Genomic DNA, 19,428 nt, shown 5'->3' with positions numbered 1-19,428 from the left:
TCATCAGTAAAAGCTTTTAGAAAGACTGCAGTATGCCAATCCTATCACACATGGGGAATTTATAATATTGTAGCTTAAGGCATGAACACTATTGATAATTACTCAAAAATAATTACTAGCATAAAACCTTACTTGGTAGACCTAAACAAGTAATGGAGGGCCGTAGGTATATAAAACATTGTGAGAAACACTGAGCTCCCTCCGAAGCAACGTATTTGAGAAAGAAGCAATTTCTCACTTGAATTCGATTTCGAGATCTTAGAACTAGAATTTGAGGTCTCGAAATCAAGCATCTGAAAGCACTTAACTTGTCTAAATGTGCAACAAGGGCGTTTTTGAGCTCAATTGAGCTCAAATTTTCACAGGTTTGTTATTTTATATATATGTTGAGATACACCAAGTGAGAAGTGTCCGATATTGAATACCATCAATGTGAAGCTTTTAAAGTTACATACGTTAGTATATCTCCCGAAATAGACTGGAGTTTAATGATGCGTTACCATCATGCAGTGTACATGTACACATATTATGACAGTAAAAGCACTGTGACCCCAGTTGACATTTCCTTTTGGTCCATTCAACAGGAAGTAAGTACAGACACAGAAATAACTAGAACTTAGTGTTTGTCCAAACAAACACGAGGTGTTCGGCTATCAATGGGGTCAGTGTTGTATTCAACGCGAGAGATTTTAGACTCATGAGATCAAAACTAATTGTTTTACTCATTTCTCAAAAAGTACAGCACCTCAGCCAGATATATTTCAATGGAAGCTTTCTACCATCATTATCTTTAAAACGTGTAAGTTAATGTAAATCTGTGAGCTTTTTTGTTTTGTGTTTTACCAGAAGTACAGAGACCCTTTAAGCTTTGAATTACTTAGCCTTGATCAAGGCGCTACAGCCAGCCGCGATCTGCAAAATCCCAATCCCATCACTGAATTCCGCCAGCGCACCCCCATACATTAAATAACACAGTGCATATAATATGTGTACAGCGTATGTACACATACGTACTGTACATGTACCATCTGTATACGGTACACTTACGGTACATGGGTACTTCCTAAGTAGCGCCTTGATGGTTTTGTAACTGCCAAAATTTAGGGCGGAGCTCATTATGCTAATGTATACTAACAACCCGTTCTCATTGGTTGTTGGTTGACCTACCTATAAACTCTCGCTGCGATGTCAATCGCAACGTTCTGCAAGCACTCGCACACATGTGCTCGTGGCTGTATTTGCAATGGCGGCGGGCGAGGAAGAAATCCCTACTGTACTAGTAAAACAAAACTGGAAGTCGCTGGAAATCAGTGGTGTATAATTTGCAAAACCACTAAAGAAACTTTCAACAAAATATAACAACCGCGGTTAATGCATCAATCATGGGTTGAGAAATAGAAGGAAGACAATTAGACCATGTAAAATGTGTTTGAGAAAGGTTAAAAAAGTATCCAGGTGTCATGGGTTTCCGGCAAGATGGCTACTTGGTAACAATTCTTAGGTGCTGGGCATATGACAGTACAACACACCCCATCCCCTTGAAGCACAAACACAGACCAGATGAGATAAGAAATCCAGCTGTTTATTTTGTCTTACTGTATACATATATTATTTATTACGTTTCTCGCGGTAAATCAAAGTTGGGGATCGGAAATATGTGTTGTCGAACATACCAGACGGTAGCAGATGGCGTGTGGCTGAACAACAACTACAAGTAAAGTTCAATTTCATAAACTAACTCTTGCCATACTAGTACTACACTACAACGTTACACTTATAGTACAGCAGCTTTCAATTCAGGGACAAATCTACCAGCTACGTTGTAATATAATTATGATGCTAGTCCTCGTGTTATAATGAAACGCAAGACAACGGAAGTTGTTCGAAGTTGTTCAACACCATTACCGACCGGGCGAGTCTTGTCCGGCTCACCCGTCCGGCAGCGCATTCAGACCCCTTTACAATCATAGCTAATAATACACCACGCTCACGACACTGCATGCTATAAAAGCACGTAGTATGTCCATACAGCTAGCGTACGCACACACACATGGACGTGGCATGATTGCTAGCAGTAATACGTCATTCTCAATCGCGCCTGTGATTGGCCAATGTTTAGAATGACACGCCCACATCATGAATACCCTTTTATCGGAATTCCGATAAAGCTTTACAAACCCATCAAGGCTGTTGTTTGAGCCACGTGTATGAGGTTGAAAATACAAAGACACGACCGTTCTCACGACTACGCTATACTGTTCTCGCTGTACAATGTATGGTAATGTACATTTGTGTATGCACTGCATGCGTGTGCAGCGAACCGGGCCACAGTACGTCAACAGCCTTGATCAAGGCTATGAATTACTGTAACTTGACACCCGATGACGTCATGATGAAAAAAATGTGTTTTTGTTACTAACAAATTTCATATTGTCTGGTTCAAGAGTTGGATTTATTCACTATAAAACTTCAACTGCCGGTTTGAACCAGAAGTAATAGTGCAAGATTTTATGTTTATTTGCATTAATACAAGAGTTACGATTTTATGAAACAATATTTGTCACAAGAGGGCGGTGTGTAAATTGACGACATCATCAAATATATATTTGAAAGGGCAGAGGTTCAATATTGTCATTTAATACATAGCATAAATTTTGTGAGTTCCCTTTCATCTTGGATGCAGATCTCGATAAGAGGCTTTCAAATACACACACAAATATATCAAGTATGCCATTCACTATTAAAAGCTAATTTATTGTTTAATGAAAACTCATTCTTTATTGATTTAAATCACAAGTTCACACAAGCTATGTTGTTCAAGTTGACATTATTAAGCTATAGTTATTAGAAATGTTCAAAGGATTTCAAATAAATTTGGATTCTCATTACGTATCGGTAGATGAACAATGATTTTCATTACACTTGATGATGATAACCTTCAAATAAGTCAAGCATTGTGTAAGCTTTCAGTTGCAATTTATAAATGGCTTGCTTGATTTTTAGATATTGGTTACCGTACAGAACGTTTTGTTTATTTAGACTTGAGAAAAAATTAAACCTGAGAAGACACTTGTTTGGAATAGTTATGCAATACAAAGGCACATCATAAACATGCAAGTCTAAGCCTCTTGTGAAGTTGGACTATTAAAAAAACTGAGTCAAATACCATTTCTACCTCCATGGTGCATCATACAGTGACTCGGCAGGGAAATAAGGAATGGAACATGACAGCAAGTGCCACAATTTTCACTGTAGACCACTGCGGTACTGGATGTGCTGTATTCTGATGAAGAAAAAACAATAAACAGAGTATGACTTGATGAACATTTCTTCAGACATTTTTTCATAACCTACCAAGTCTCAAAAAAAAAAAAAAATATCATATATTAAACACTGTAAGAATCGTAGCACAATATTTTAAATGCATGAACAAATTTACAATAACTTATGTTTAGAATGTTTCTAAAATATGTAAATTTCTTTGAATAGAAAGTCTCACAGTATTAGTTACGCAAAGTCATGTTATCCATACCAACAAAATATGCAATGAATTACAAGGAAAATGGGCTCAACCAGAAGTTTTATTTCAATTCATTTGGAAATGTTCTACCTTGCAAAATAATTTGTGTCATTTTGAACTTTCAATAAACAACTGTAAATTTACCTCTTAAGAAAAGACCATCCATAATCATGATTTTGGCCAGGTATAATCATAGTGGACAACTGACAGGAGCAGTGAAGACTGAAGATGGCTAATGACAGCTTCAACTCCTTTCTGTGTACCAGTCCTGACCCAGTCATCAGACTCTCATCCCGCCATCAGACTCTGTTCCATATGTTCCTTGATCACTGTACTAACTGGCAAAAAATAAATAAATTGAAGACTTAAAACATTTCAAGATTATAATTTAATAAGTGGAAGGTGACCATACTGCTTTGGAAGTGAATTACTTATCAATCTTAACCTTTGGGGAAACTTCATCGAAAGGTTGTAACAATTATGGCATCATAATTAATATTATTAATAGTTGATGGAACACATTCATCAAATCTGACCATTTTCTGACACTAGTGACAGAGCCAACAATTAAACCAATCCCCCCTACTTGACACATTCATTTTGAAAAGTGATTATGTTGAAACGAAGCTTACCGTTGTATTCACCGTGTCGCGCCGATAAACACTGCCGTGAGTGCCTGTCTGAAACGCCCTTGACAAGCCGATGTCACGTCCGTTCATATCATTCGGTGTATGATCAAAACATGACCAATGTCAATCCTTTTTCTGCTTGAATTTTCTCATATAATAAAAGTGATACGAATCACTGAAGCAGGTGGACATCTCAGTGAAACTAAGTCCTCAACTGCATAATCACCATAAAGCCACCAGAAGGGCGAAGAGGGAACAATTTGACGCCAAACATAGCACAGGTTGAGAGACACTCATTTCAGCAGCCTTGTGCCGCCATTGTTAAAAGTACGATGAACTGTGACATGTCAAACGTGCACAGAAGACACGCCACGACGCATGCAATGTGTAGGCACACGTTCGTACATGTGTATGTATACAGTTTCACTATCGGGCGTTGTCACTGTGGGTCAACTTAAAAGTAAAGGTCAAAATATTGTCATCTGCGTGCAAAAGTTTGAGCAGGCTTAACGTTCTACACCGTGATACAAAAAATAAACTAAAACAATAGGCAGTTTTTGAGATATGAATTTTTGAAATTTTCAACTTCCGATTTAAACCGGAAGTTAAGGTCAAATGGGGTCAAGTTTTGTGGTTGGTTTGTTGAACTTTTAACGACCTGTCCGATGATGTGTCGATTGTAAAAATCCAACGTGCGGTTCACGAGTTATGATTTTTTACAAATATTAAAGGAACACGTTGCCTTCAGATTTCACGAAATTTCACGTTTGAGGGTGTTCCTTTTACTTATTAAGAGTTGTTCTTGCAATAAAACACATTAAAAGTGCTATAATTAGTGAATGGTAATTAAAAAAAAAAAACAACACTGACCTCTGACCCCGAAACATGTCCCGCGAAATATATACGTTTTTCAAGCCGTCAAAACGATCGTCCGTTCATGCGCGATGAACAGCAGTTAGGCTGGCGCCGTAGCCAATGGCCTGGTAAACCTACCAGAAGAACACGAGGTAACATACCGTCTCTACATCGCGACGTTGTATGAAATGTAAACACACCATTTTGCTGTCAACATGGATCGCCAAAAAACACAGATTCAGCTCATTGCTCTACGCAAAGAGATGATTGGAGACACGTCCAAAAAGAAGGAACGGACACCTCGCCAATCAGGGTAAGAATAATGTAGTGGGACATGGACTAGCCGACGAGAGAGAGAGAACGGACCGTGATTGTTTACACCCAATGCAATGTTAGTTAGTTATTATTAATTGTGGACATGACACGTAAATTCACAACCATGACAGCCGCAGCACTGAGTTGTGAGAGTACGTACATGTACTATGATTAGTTTACATGTAATTTTGTAGATCTATTCACTCGGTGCATAGATGGGGGTGGGGATTTGAATCGAGTGTCCAGCGTCCTAATGACTTGGCATAATTTACCCTAGTTTACTTTGATGCTACAATTAAAAGAGTCGTTTATCTGGCTGGGAAGGGGAGGGCTTTTGTAAAAATTGTAGAAATACATTTTAAAAATAGTACAGATTTATTAAATATTTTTTGTATGTTTTTAACAGTTTACCCAAAATATTGTACCCAAGTCAACTCGTACCCAAGGCAACCCGAAATCTTTCAAAGAAGTGTGACCTTTCAAACAATAAAAAATAAAATTGTCGAGAACTAAAAAGTTATATCAATGGTTATCAATTTCTTGTTGAAGGTACTATGTGAGCAGATGCCAGGACTTGGCGTAAACATCTTGGAGACCTCCGCAAAGCTCTTGCCAAGCTGGTGCTCTTGCCAAAGTGTGTTTGTACCAACTGTAGGGAGATGCCAACACAACAGGAGAGGTCATGCTGCAAACAAAGGCCGGATGAATGCTTCTCAAACTTGGCAGTAAGAGACTGATTATTTCATACTGTCAATGGCATACTTGTTCAGTACCTACATGTGCATGTATAACAATATACACATGTACTGTCAAAGCAGTCCAGTTTTGTTACATGATATTTTGATCTGTGTCCCCCCCCCCCAAAAAAAAGGAAACAAAGTAAATGTGTAAACAAACATTTAATAAGGAAACACAAATTTAAGCTTTCATTCATTGTAGTTACTTGTAAACAGCCTCCTTCGCCAACGTTGCATTACCAAAAAACTTCACACTGAACAGCCACATCCCAAATTTTAATAACGTCATGTCTTTGACCAGCAGCCGATTTCACGAAACTTTACGCAACTGCGTAAGTCCACTTGTGCAACGTTTATGGAGCAACTTGCGCCATTAACATTGTGCAAGTGGACTCACGCAGTTGCTTAAAGTTTTTATGAAATCGGCTGCAGGGAGGTAATATTTGCAAAAATGTCACTTTAATACTCAACATCAAGTGCATGGGTTTTATATTCCATATACATGTACAAATAACCAATTTGTATTTTGTTAATTAATTCAAAAGTTTTGCGTTTATATTTGAAAAGATCTTGAGGCACCTTGTTGTGGACCACCATTAGAGTTGGCACGACATCACCGGAATGACATGTACACCAGGGGAGCATGATGTACACAACAAATGACTTTGCCACACAGCCAGCCTTCACAGACAACATGTGTCGTGTCAGAATGGTACTGGAAATAGAGTAACACTACCTGGTTACTGTGTTTGTAAAATCAGGGATATATTTCCAGATTGTTTCAACTTTCATGTACACATGATTTATGCAAAACATGTTTAACAAATGGCAATATTTCCTGTTGTCAACAAGTAGATTCTTATTCATAATGTCAATATTTAAACTTATTATTTTTTTTGCACATTACTTATGTCAACAACTCATTGAATGTGATGTGAGCAGAGTTTGTTTTCATCACAACGACATATGATTAAGTTTAATTTGAAGTACATGGCCAATTGTTTATACAAACATCATATTTATTGTATTATTTATTTGAGATTTCGATATTTTGTAACAAAAAACACACTAGAACAACAAAATGCAAAAACATAAACGATCTGTATTCAAATAAATTTATCTGAAATATCTTTATTCTGTATTCATAAAGAGACATAGATCATAGATGCAACAAGTTTGATAAACACGGTGCCATTTCAATTTTTTAACCTTAACCCTTGCAAGTATATTTTGATTTCAAACCACATGCCTGTTATGAAATGCATGGTCAGAATGATGTTTTAGAACTAGTTATATTGTTGACTAGCAGACCATGTTAGTTCGAATAAGTAAAAGTTTTAAAGGAACACCACCCAATTTCAAGTCATACTTGTGTTGATCATTCTATTCTACTTTTAAAACATCCTTTCTAGCCATATGCATTTTACAACCAAATCACTCGATCTAAGGCATTGGTCTCTCTAAAGGGACTTATACCTTAGATATTGGTAATAACTAATTTGTGATCATAAAACTCACTTGATAAAGTCTACATGATGAGAGGCATGTCAAAGGACTTGTTTCTATACTGTAGCAATGGTGTTTTCTTTCACTGTTTCTTGCAGCTTTTATTGCCAAATTTAGCCCAAATTGTCACAGGTTTATTATTTTATGCATAAATATTGAGGAGATACACCAACTATTACTAAGGATACTGCATGGGATTATAGTGTTCTTTGACAAAAGACAAATTTAATTAATGTTTGCAAATACATTGTGTACTGCTGTGAATTGTAAAAACATGTCTCAATAAATTGTCCATATTGTTTTATAAAGTTCCTATAAATTTGTGACAAAGATTCTCTTTGATTACATACAAACTCTAGAACTTGCCAATAATGCTAATGATGCACTGACCTTATGTCTTATGCACACCTGTACACTGTACAGACAATTTTGTAGTCAAAATATGGAAAGTTACATGGAAATTAAATTTAAGAAGTGGAAAATCTGGATTTGTGTTTTGCTACAAGTTCTTCTGTTGGTAGTAGTGGTGGTGGTATTGGGGGGGGGGGGGGGGGGGATGGCGGCTGCGGGTAGAAGCCATCCTTGCACCATTAGCGGTAAGCCTTGGCGACTAGTGTCGGACTCCAACTATTGAATCATTAATTGAGTCGGGACTATTGTTTTCAACTATTCGGTTAAACGGGCTACAAAAATAGTCACCACTACTTCAAAAATAGTTGCGTCTACCTGTTTGGTGAACCAATTTAGTCGCTCATGATTATTCATGACAACATAATTTACTTACAGAACACAGTCAGACATCAGTGACACAAATCTTCAATCTTTTCCGCTTGAATTAGACTATATTGTGCTTGCGGCACACATTGCCACAGTGCATCTTGATAATTAAAAATTTGTCGCGACTAGTGTCGTAGTCGCAACTATTGGATGGAGGTGCGACTAGTCGATTAGTAATTTTCACTGGTCGCCCAGGCCTAATTAGCAGAGTTTTCCTGTCCTGCGAAGAAGCTGGTTGTCATCTAACCGAGCTTGGAAAACTTCTTTGATGTATGTGTACTCTTTCTTGTCCATACCAGCTTCAATAATCACATCATCACCCAACTTTTACTGTGACCTTGGAATCAAGTGATACAACAATGTTACAAAATAATGAAATTGTTCCCTGTTTCTGATTTTGTTTTGTAATTTTTGAAAAGAGTTCTTCCAGACTATGGCCCTTTTCGAAACCACGGCTTTGGCTTTGGATTCAGCTCGGGCTAGCTTGGCCCCGCAGATGTTTGGACAATACTGAGCGTGCTTTACGTTAGAGATTCAGACAAGAGGACGGAGTCTGAAGCCAAATCCAAAGCCGAAGCCGTGGTTTCGAAAAGGGCCTATGTAAGCTTCATTTTTGTGGACAAGAGTATTACTTTATTTTAGCTTTCCTTGCCAACTACCATTTGCAGTATAAGTATGTGCTCCCTGTTCGATGCATCGCACAGTAAATTTTGCTGTCAAATGATTCTGAGCAATGTAAACAGGAGCTACCTCAAATAGTACCGTCCAAGACCAAGGTCAAGGAATTACATCCCCATAATAATAGACATAAACATTATTTTATAAAATAATGAATGTATAACCCCGAAAGGATCATGTTGGCAAATAAGACAAGTGACATCTATCCTATGGCAAGGGACTAGTATTAGTAATAGACACCACTGCCTTGTTGCCCTGTGACTCTACATGTACATGCAAACAGCATAGAGAAAGGACAGAGAAGTAAAGTCCCTGTAATTATGTATCTAAAAACGAACTGTGGGGTATATGTGACTCGCAATTGCATACTTACGGTAAACACGGTAAACGCCTCTGACATGTCTGAGCAGATGTTTTATTGAGAGGATGAATTCTCTAGCTGTAGTTTTGGTGTGGGAGGTCATGACACGTCCATTTTCAACTCCACTCGCTAGTTAGTATTAAATAATCTAGTCTTTTTGCTGCAAAGGCCCGAGGCAAAAAGAGACACACGACTACAGAGTCACATGCACTATTAGTAATACGGGAACCAGACATTCTTTCGTGTACAAAGTGTTTGCATTACTAGACTGACCCCGCTAAAATCCTACATCGTACGAGCAAGAACGGGGAGTTCACTGCGTCTGGGGAGGTCTGGCCGCGGGGGATGATGGCCCGCTGGACGGCAGCCGCTCGGCCCCGGGACGTGGGCTGAACTTGCTGCTTAGATAGTTTAATAAAAAGTTAATTCAACGTAGGCCCTTTTATTTTTGTTCGTGAACTGTTTTTGGTTGTTGGAGTAACCATGGAAGAAGAGATAGATACAATAGGGTTCGTAAAATTGTTAATAATTGCTCAGTCGTATAGTTCAACGGCTGCGACTGGAAATAAGACTAGTGAATTTGGCGGCCATTTATGGGAGTCAAAATCTTGACTCCCATAAATGGCGGAGCGTTTTGTTTCGAGAAAGTTAGCAAAAGCGAAGCATCTCTAAGGCATGTTTGTGTAGATCATTATATTCTACTTTTTTAACATCTTTCCAACCGTAATCATTTTGCATCAAACGCTTGTCATAGCCCAAAAACGCCCAACAAAGCGCAGCCCAAAGGCAACGTGTTCCTTTAAACTTTGATTTATTGTAATTCCAAACCTGATGACGTCACCATGACATCATCAAGTTTGTGTTGTCTTGATATTGAGGTTCAAATGTCTGATGAGTTTCAATGTTCAGTTCAATTTCAATCTCGAGTTATGCTGTAAATAAGCCCATAAGTGATGTTTTTCAAGAAAAAAAACAAAGGCAAACTTCGACCCAGGGTAACGACCCAGAAGTAAAGGTCATACGATTTTGAGGTTAACTTTTCAAATGTTGCCCATGTCTTGGTCTATCATATGCCCAAATTTAATTACTGTAGCTATAATATTCAGAGACATACAGGCATTGGCATGACGTCACTTTCTGACCTTAAATGGCTTGTAATTTGACACCTGATGACGTAATCATGACGTCACAACTTACTCAGCTTCTGCTGGTTATGTTCTAACTTCACATGAAGTTTCAAGTTGATCAAAGGTTTGCAAGTATGCGTTTGCTTGCCGACAAATCCCACTGAGAAGAATAAGCAAAACTATAAAAAAAAACTAAAAAAAAAACTAGATCTAGTGTTTGTAGAAACAAACACTAGGTGTTCGGCTATTGTTGGGTCAGTGTTTGAATAAATGAATCAAGTATTGTTAAAAGCTCGTCAAATTACAAAGAAATCAAAACCAAACAGTTTTCTCGATGTGTAATAATTTTATGGAAAAAGCCTCAAAAAGTGTACATATCAACCTAAAAGCCTTTAAATACTGCCTTTTCAAAGCATTTTACAGGCACTTCCGGTGTAAATGGTCAAAAGGTCAAGAGAAGGTCACCAACATACCCATGTTTGTGAAGTACGTGACGCCCTTTCATATGATGTATAGGTAAATTAATAATTTTGCTTGTTACATAAAATAAAATTGAAGAGGATGCCTGAATTGACTAATACAATCGGAGTTGGACGAGGTGTAGACTTGATTCAAGTTTTAGATTGTGGTTATTCTTCTGCATCCCAGGCACAAAAAAACGCCCCACTATTGGCGATCACGCGGGCCCTAACTCGCAATCTCAATTTGCAACGTGTGCATACGGAGCTCCAGGAGTGCCATCCGACATATCGAGTTACCGACATACGTTATCTCATCAATACGACTTATTTCGTGGAATCAGTTACTTACCGACATATTATTTTGCTAAGTCGACTTATTCAAAACAATCAGTTGACTTAACAACATAATTTATCTCACCAAGTCGACTTACAGTAAGTAATTAAGAAGTTTACTTATACACAACCTGCACACGTTGCAACGTTATTGAGATTGCGAGTTAGGGCCCGCGTGATCGCTAATAATGTGGGGGCGTTTTTCGTGCCTGGGATGCAGAAGAATAACCACAATCTAAGACTTGAATCAAGTCTACACCTCGTCCAACTCCGATTGTATTAGTCAATTCAGGCATCCTCTTCGATTTTATTTTAACAAGCAAAATTATTAATTTACTGATTTTATTTAAAAAAGGTTAATGGCTGTTAGCAAACTGCGTCCAACTAACATTTCATGGTGTACATGTACTTGCAAAATAGTGTTACTGGCCTCACGTTTTGACCCTACTAAATAGCTACGTGAGAAGAATGAGACAATACATCATGAATTCAGTTCAAAAGGATAAAAGTTTGTTTTCGTCATATTAATCATCAAACTATAAGCCTTTACACAATTAAAATCTTCACAACAAAATGTACGTATGGAAGGTACATGTACCAGACAGCACTTAACGGAGCCGAGTTGAAAAGTGACAATACCAAAGTGCAACCATCAGCCGTGAAGTTACATTATATATGATGGTTGTCAAAAGGATAAAAAGGTTGTTGTCGCCACAACCAACCCCCTTATATTCAACGAACCATGTGAATCTATTCAAACAAACAAAACCTTCTAAAGAATATCCATGCATAGATTTGTCAGGTGCATAAAATTATGTCCCAGCCAGCACTGTGATTTATGTGTGTGTTTTACTAGTTTCCTCACTCCCCAACCAAAGTGACTACAATACGTCTCTATTGAATAACAATGGTATATTTCGACATGGTTTTTATTTTCAGCTTTTCCATAGATCCTGATTTTTATGACTCCCAAAAATGGCCGACCGTGTTAGTTCGCAAAGTAAAAGGAAAACCACGCAACATCTTTCCAACCATTATGTATTTTATAACAAACGGTTACAAACGCTTTTTATAGACCAACTCGTCCGATCCAAGGCAACGTGTTCCTTTAACGCATATAATGTTGTTTACATAAAATAAGAAAATACTGGAACCCAAAGCCGTGCTAAGCATATACTAATTATGTATCGTTTGGAACATCCGTAACATCTCCTGCCCTAGTGGTGCCCGATCCAAGGCGTCAAACATGACTTAAAGCCATTGGACCCTTTCGGTTAACAGTATTGCCCAAGGCCCACACTTCGTGTATCACAACTTCTATATTAAACCTGTGAAAATTTAGGCTCAATCGGTCATCGGAGTCGGGAGAAAATAACGGGAAAACCCACCCTCGTATCCGCGCGTTTCGCCGTGTCATGACATGTGTTTAAAGTAAATCCGTAATTCTTTTGACCCAGAGGTGCTCGGTCCAAGTTGTCAAACATAATGATAGTGAAGTAAATTTAATCACAAACAATGGAACGCCCATGAGCGGGCTAAGCACGGACTATCATACTAATATTCTGGTAGCACCATGTAATGCTTTACAAGGTGCTGTGGCGCAATTTTGCTGCCGATCGGACCGGGAACACCGGGGCGAAATCCTTCTCTTTTCGATAAGTACACTGGGTTTCTTTTATATGCGTTACATAACAAATGGGACCAACGGCTTTACGTCCCATCCGAAGGACGAAGCAATGGTTAAGTGACATCATAATTTTGTAAAGTTAAGAAAACTCCTTAACATCTTTTGACCCAGAGGTGCTCGGTCCAAGTTGTCAAACATAATGATAATGAAGTAAATTTAATCACAAACAATTGAACCCCCATGAGCGGGCTAAGCACGGGCTAATCATACTAATATTTTGTAACCGTTGGAACCTACTTTATATCTTTGCCTGGTCAAACATCATTTAAAGGGGCATTACAGTATTACATTTAGTTTTAGCCCGCAAACGTAAAGTTAAAAAGCAATATAAAGACTAGGAAATAGAGTGCTCTCATAGTGGTGCACAAGGTTTGATACACACACATCTCAACGCGTGTTCAGGCTGTTAAGTCAACTTCTTAGTTTCTGTAAGTCGACTTGGTGAGACAAACTATGTCAGTTAGTCGACTGATCATTTTATCTAAGTCGACTTGGTGAGATGGATTATGTCAGTAAGTCGATTTACCATTTTATATAAGTCGACTTGGTGAGATAAATTATGTTGTTAAGTCAACTGATTGTTTTGAATAAGTCGACTTAGCAAGATAAAATATGTCGGTAAGTTAACTTATTCCACGAAATAAGTCGTCTTGATGAGATAAATTATGTGGGATGGCACTCCTGGAGCTCCGTAGGTGACCTTTTGCCAGTCAAAATTTATCATTGGAAAATCACGCCATGTGCACGCACATGGCACTGGCGTATAATGTGTAAACAAGTCTGAACAAGCTATAGTAGTCGCGATGCTGCGTTAGGCATAAACACTTAGGCCAAGAAAATATACAAATGCTTACTTTTGAACCGTAAGACAAGGTCAAAATGGGATTATGTCTGCGAGGCGTTTACGGAGTTTTGAATGATGATTCCGATGATGTATTGATTGTAAGAATCCCCTGTGTAGATCAGAAGTTATAATTTTAAATTAATAAAAAACTTTGAATGACCATCATTCAAGAACGGTTGACGTCATCATGACGTAACTTAAACGGTTTCCTCTCCTAATTAATATCTAACTATGTGTGAAGTTTCAAGTTCATACGAGTTTGGAAAAGGTGCTTTTGTTAGCGGACAAGGTATTTTTCAGTTGGTCGAACAAACTTAAAAATACACTAGACTCAAGTTTTTGTCATAACAAAAACAAGGTGTTCGGCTTCCGGGAGTACAAAAATACACCCTGGTGGACAATTATCAAAGGAAAAACCCATGAAAATAGGCCTTTTCAAAGCATTTTACATGCACTTCCGGTTTAGAAAGGTCAAAAGGTCAAGAGAAGGTCACCAACATATCCATTTTTGTGAAGTACGTAAACCCCTTTCATATGATGTATAGATTGTCAAAATAGCTTTTGTGGTTGAGGACATAGGAACTTATGAATGATGACGACTGGAGAAGAGAATAAGTAAACGAAAGGGAAATGTTTATTGAAAACGCCTTGAAAACAGACTATAAACGAAGCTGATATAATATTTTTAAAAAGAAGTCAAAAAAAAAAAAAAAAAAAAAAAACATCAACAACTGGTTTAGCGGGTTTCCCATCCAAGTACTGACCGGGCCCGAGGTTGCTTAACTTCACTGATCGGACGAGAACCGGTGTGATCAACGCAGTACGGTAGTAGTCAAAACAAAAAATGTATTTTTGACGAAAATACTCAAAAAATCTGATTTGAACCAGAAGACAAGGTAAAAATGGGTCATGTCTGCGAGGCCTTTACGGAGTTTTTAACGACCTTTCCGATTATGTATCGATTGTAAGAATCCATCACGTGGATCAAAAATAATGATTTTTTGAAATAATAAACTTTGAATTTTTATAACTCAAGAATGGATGCCGTCATCATGACCTAACTAACACATTATTCCACTCCTAATGCACATCTAACTATGTGCGAAGTTTCAAGTTCATACGAGTTTGGGAAGTGTGCTTTTGTTCGAGGACAAGGGACGAAGACGAGAAGAAGATGAAAATCTGGATTGTTTTATTTATTTGTTTGTACTAAAGTTTTGTTTAATCCGGCAGTTTATTTTAGCAAGACCACTCCTAATTGCTTGGGCCTTATGCTTTAACCATTCTGTTTTCTTTAAATGTTTTGTATTGTAACATCCATGTCTGTGCATGGATGTAGAAATAGATTAGTTTACGTAACGTCCTTTCCTACCAGAGAAAGTTTAAAAGAGCTTATGTTATTCCAGAGATTTTTTTTCTTCAAAGTATTTAAATCAGAATAACTTGGATAGTTGTTTTAACAAATAATCAAACAATTGATGATTATGCTAAGTTCAAGAAGTAATAGATGTTGTAATACTGACGTGAATTCCGTGGGCCCAAAACGCCCTTCACCCGGGGGGAGTGGTCGATCGATGCAACGTCTCTATTCTTCTCGGTGTTTAACCAAAACATGACCAATGTTCGTCATTTTGTACTGTTGTTTTCTCACATAATTAAAAGTCCCATGAATCACTGAAGTAGGTGGCCATCTCAGCGAAACTTCGTCTTCAATTCCACATTGACCACTAAGCCATCAGAAGGGTAACATTTGAACAATTTGACGCCGAAGATTGAGAGGAAATCATTTTCGCAGCGTTCTGCATAAATAGAGCTATACAGCTCTAAATAAGAGCTATATAGCTCTATGCATATCACGCTATGGCACAGAGTACAATAAACTTGGCAGCATGCCACCAAATAAATGATGCCTAATACACTACACGTGTACGACACACGTGTTACGCACAACCAATGGGGAAACTTCGTAGTTCTTTATACATGAAATTATGTATTTTCAAACTCGATTTTGAACCAGAAGACGAGATCAAAATGGGATCATGTCTGCGAGGCATTTACGGAGTTTTTAACGAACTTTCCGATGATGTGTCGATTGTAACAACCCATCATGTAGATCAAAAGTTATGATTTTTTGAAATAATAAACTTTGAAAATTCATAACTCAAGAATTGATGACGTCATCGTGACGTAACTCAAACGGTTTCTTCTCCTGATAAATATCTAACTATGTGTGAAGTTAGAAGTTCATACAGGTTTGGGAAGTGTGCTTTTGTTAGAGGGCAAGGGACGGAGATGTATTTTTGAAGAAAAATATACAATTGCAAACTTTGACCTTCCGGTACGAACGGAAGGAGGGGTCATACGATTTTGACGTTAACTTTTCAAATGTAGTCCCAGTCTTGATCTATCAGATGCGTAATTATGAATATCATAACTGTAAGATTCGAAGACATATAGCGAAAAGCAAATGGTCATTTTTGAACCTAAAAACCTTGTAATTGGACACCTGATGACGTCATCATGACGAAACTAAAACGGTTTCATCGACTAATGAATATCTAACTATGTGTGAAGTTTCAAGTTTATATGAGCTTAGCAAGTATGTCTTTGTTAGCGGACAAAAACCACGGAGAAGAAAACGAAGTAAAAAAAAAAAAAAACGAACAAAAACAAGAGGTCTTCGGACTCGAGTCCGAACACCTAACTAGATATAGTGTTTGTAGAAACAAACACTAGGTGTTCGGCTATTGTTGTGTCAGTGTTTGAATAAATGAAACAAGTATTGTTAATAGCTCGTCAAATTACAAAGAAATCAAAACCAAACAGTTTTCTCGATGTGTAATAATTTTATGGAAAGAGCATCAAAAAGTGTACATTTCAACCTAAAAGCCTTTAAATACTGCCTTTTCAAAGCATTTTACAGGCTCTTCCAGTTAAAAAAGGTCAAAAAGTCAAGAGAAGGTCACCAACATACCCATTTTTGTGGAATACGTGAGGCCCTTTCATATGATGTATACATTGTCAAAATAGCTTTTGTGTTTGAGAAAACGTGAACTGATGAATAATGGCGACTGGAGAAGAGACTAACTGACCAGGAGGGAAATGTTTGTTGAAAACGCCTTGAAAACAGACTACGTACGTAAAGCCCTTTCATATGATGTATAGATTGTCAAAATAGCTTGTGTGGTTGAGGATATAGGAGCTTATGCATAATGACGACTGGAGAAGAGACTAACTAACCGGGAGGGAAATCTTTGTTGAAAACGCCTTGAAAACAGACCAAAGCGAAGCTATTTATAGGAGGAAAAAAAATTAAATACAAAAATAAATAGTACCAATTTTGGTCGCCAAGTGGTCTCCCATCCAAGTTCTGACTTGGCCCAAGTTTGCTTAACTTCAGTGACCGGACGAGAACGCAGACTAAAACGATCAACACGTGGTGCAGAGCGTGACTATGCTCCTCAATGCACCGCATACTTACACGTGGTGACCGCAATGCACCGCATGCTTACACGTGGTGACAAAGTACATGTACATGTAATTGTAAAATCTTTACGCGCAATCAATGGGGGAATTTTGTAGTTCTTTATACATGAATTTTTTGAATTTTTAACCTCGATTTTGAACCAGAAGACAAGATCAAAAAGGGGTCATGTCTGTGAGGCGTTTACGGAGTTTTTTTATGCCCTTTCCGATGATGTATTGATTGTAAAAATCCCTCATGTAGATCTAAAGTTATGATTTTTTGAAATAATAAACTTTGAATGAGTGTATCTCGTCAACTGATGACGTCATCGTGACGTAACAACTTTTGTATCATCTACTGGTTATCGTCTACCTGTGTGCAAAGTTTCAACTTAATGCAAGCTTCGCATCTATGCTTTTTCTTGCGGACAATCGACGAGAAGAAGAATAAGAAAAACCAACTAGATATAGTGTTTGTAGAAACAAACACTAGGTGTTCGGCTATTGTTGTGTCAGTGTTTGAATAAATGAAACAAGTATTGTAAGTATCCCGTTAAATTACAAAGAAATCAAAACCAAACAGTTTTCTCGATTTGTAATAATTTTATGGAAAAAGCATCAAAAAGTGTACATTTCAACCTAAAAACCTTTAAATACTGCCTTTTCAAAGCATGTTACAGGCTCTTCCAGTTTTAAAAGGTCAAAAGGTCAAGAGAAGGTCACCAACATACCCATTTTTGAGGAATACGTGAGGCCCTTTCATATAATGTATAGATTGTCAAAATAGCTTTTGTGTTTGAGGAAACGTGAACTGATGAATAATGGCGACTGGAGAAGAGACTAACTAACCAGAAGGGAAATGTTTGTTGAAAACGCCTTGAAAACAGACTACGTACGTAAAGCCCTTTCATATGATGTATAGATTGTCAAAATAGCTTTTGTGGTTGAGGACATAGGAACTTATGCATAATGACGACTGGAGAAGAGACTAACTAACCGAAAGGTTTTTGTTGAAAACACCCTGAAAACAGACTACGTACGTAAAGCCCTTTCATATGATGTATAGATTGTCAAAATAGCTTTTGTGGTTGAGGATATAGGAGCTTAATGCATAATGACGACTGGAGAAGAGACTAACTAACCGGAAGGGAAATGTTTGTTGAAAACGCCTTGAAAACAGACTAAAAACGAGGCTATTTTTAGGAGAAAAAAATAAATACAAAAATAAACAGTACAAATTTTGGTCGCCACGTGGTCTCCCATCGAAATACTGACTGGGCCCGATTTTGCTTAACCTCAGTGACCGGACGAGAACCGGTGTTATCAACGCAGTATGGTCGTAGATAAAACTAATTATTTACTTTTGAAGAAAACTGACATTATGTTGAGAACGCCTCGAACGCAGACTAAAACGATCAAAACGTGGTGCAGTGCGTGACTATGCTCCTCAATGCACCGCATACATACACGTGGTGACCGCAATGCACCGAATGCTTACACGTGGTGACAAAGTACGTGTACATGTAATCGTAAAATCTTTACGCGCAATCAATGGGGGAATTTTGTAGTTCTTTATACATGAATTTTGAAATTTTCAACCTCTCTTTTGAGCCGGAAGACAAAATCAAAATGGGGTCATGTCTGTGAGGCGTTTACGGAGTTTTTAATGCCCTTTCCGATGATGTATTGATTGTAAAAATCCCTCATGTAGATTACAAGTTATGATTTTTTGAAATAATAAACTTTGAATTAGTGTATCTCGTCAACTGATGACGTCATCTTGACGTAACAACTTTTGCATCATCTACTGGTTATTGCATACCTGTGTGCAAAATTTCAACTTAATGCAAGCTTCGCAACTATGCTTTTTCTTGCGGACAATCGACAGCGAGAAGAATAAGAAAAAAAAAAAAAAAACTAGATATAGTGTTTGTAAAAACAAACACTAGGTGTTCGGCTATTGTTGGGTCAGTGTTTGAATAAATGAAACAAGTATTGTTAATAGCTCGTCAAATTACAAAGAAATCAAAACCAAACAGTTTTCTTGATGTGTAAAGATTTTATGGAAAAAGCATCAAAAAGTGTACATTTCAACCTAAAAGCCTTTAAATAATGCCTTTTCAAAGCATTTTA

At 37.7% G+C, this 19,428-nt stretch overlaps 1 protein-coding gene and 2 long non-coding RNA genes across 3 annotated transcripts in view; 2 read left to right on the top strand and 1 right to left on the bottom strand.

The window, feature by feature from the left end:
• LOC139948326 (mucin-4-like) overlaps positions 1–19,428 on the top strand; it is a 134,760-nt gene that overhangs the window by 28,959 nt on the left and 86,373 nt on the right. The window lies entirely within an intron of this gene.
• Positions 2,579–4,627, bottom strand: LOC139948168 (uncharacterized). The gene is made up of 3 exons (XR_011787416.1): positions 4,153–4,627; positions 3,665–3,858; positions 2,579–3,283 (listed from the first exon to the last, which is right to left on the bottom strand). It is a non-coding gene; the product is annotated as an uncharacterized lncRNA (long non-coding RNA).
• Positions 5,161–8,091, top strand: LOC139948174 (uncharacterized). Its single transcript, XR_011787417.1, has 3 exons — positions 5,161–5,317; positions 5,869–6,044; positions 6,624–8,091. It is a non-coding gene; the product is annotated as an uncharacterized lncRNA (long non-coding RNA).

The sequence above is a fragment of the Asterias amurensis genome, chromosome 15 (genome assembly GCF_032118995.1).
Source record: "Asterias amurensis chromosome 15, ASM3211899v1".
Lineage (NCBI taxonomy): Eukaryota > Metazoa > Echinodermata > Asteroidea > Forcipulatida > Asteriidae > Asterias > Asterias amurensis.
The sequence above is the reverse complement of the archived record's forward strand: the minus strand, read 5'-3'. Positions and strand labels throughout refer to the sequence as shown.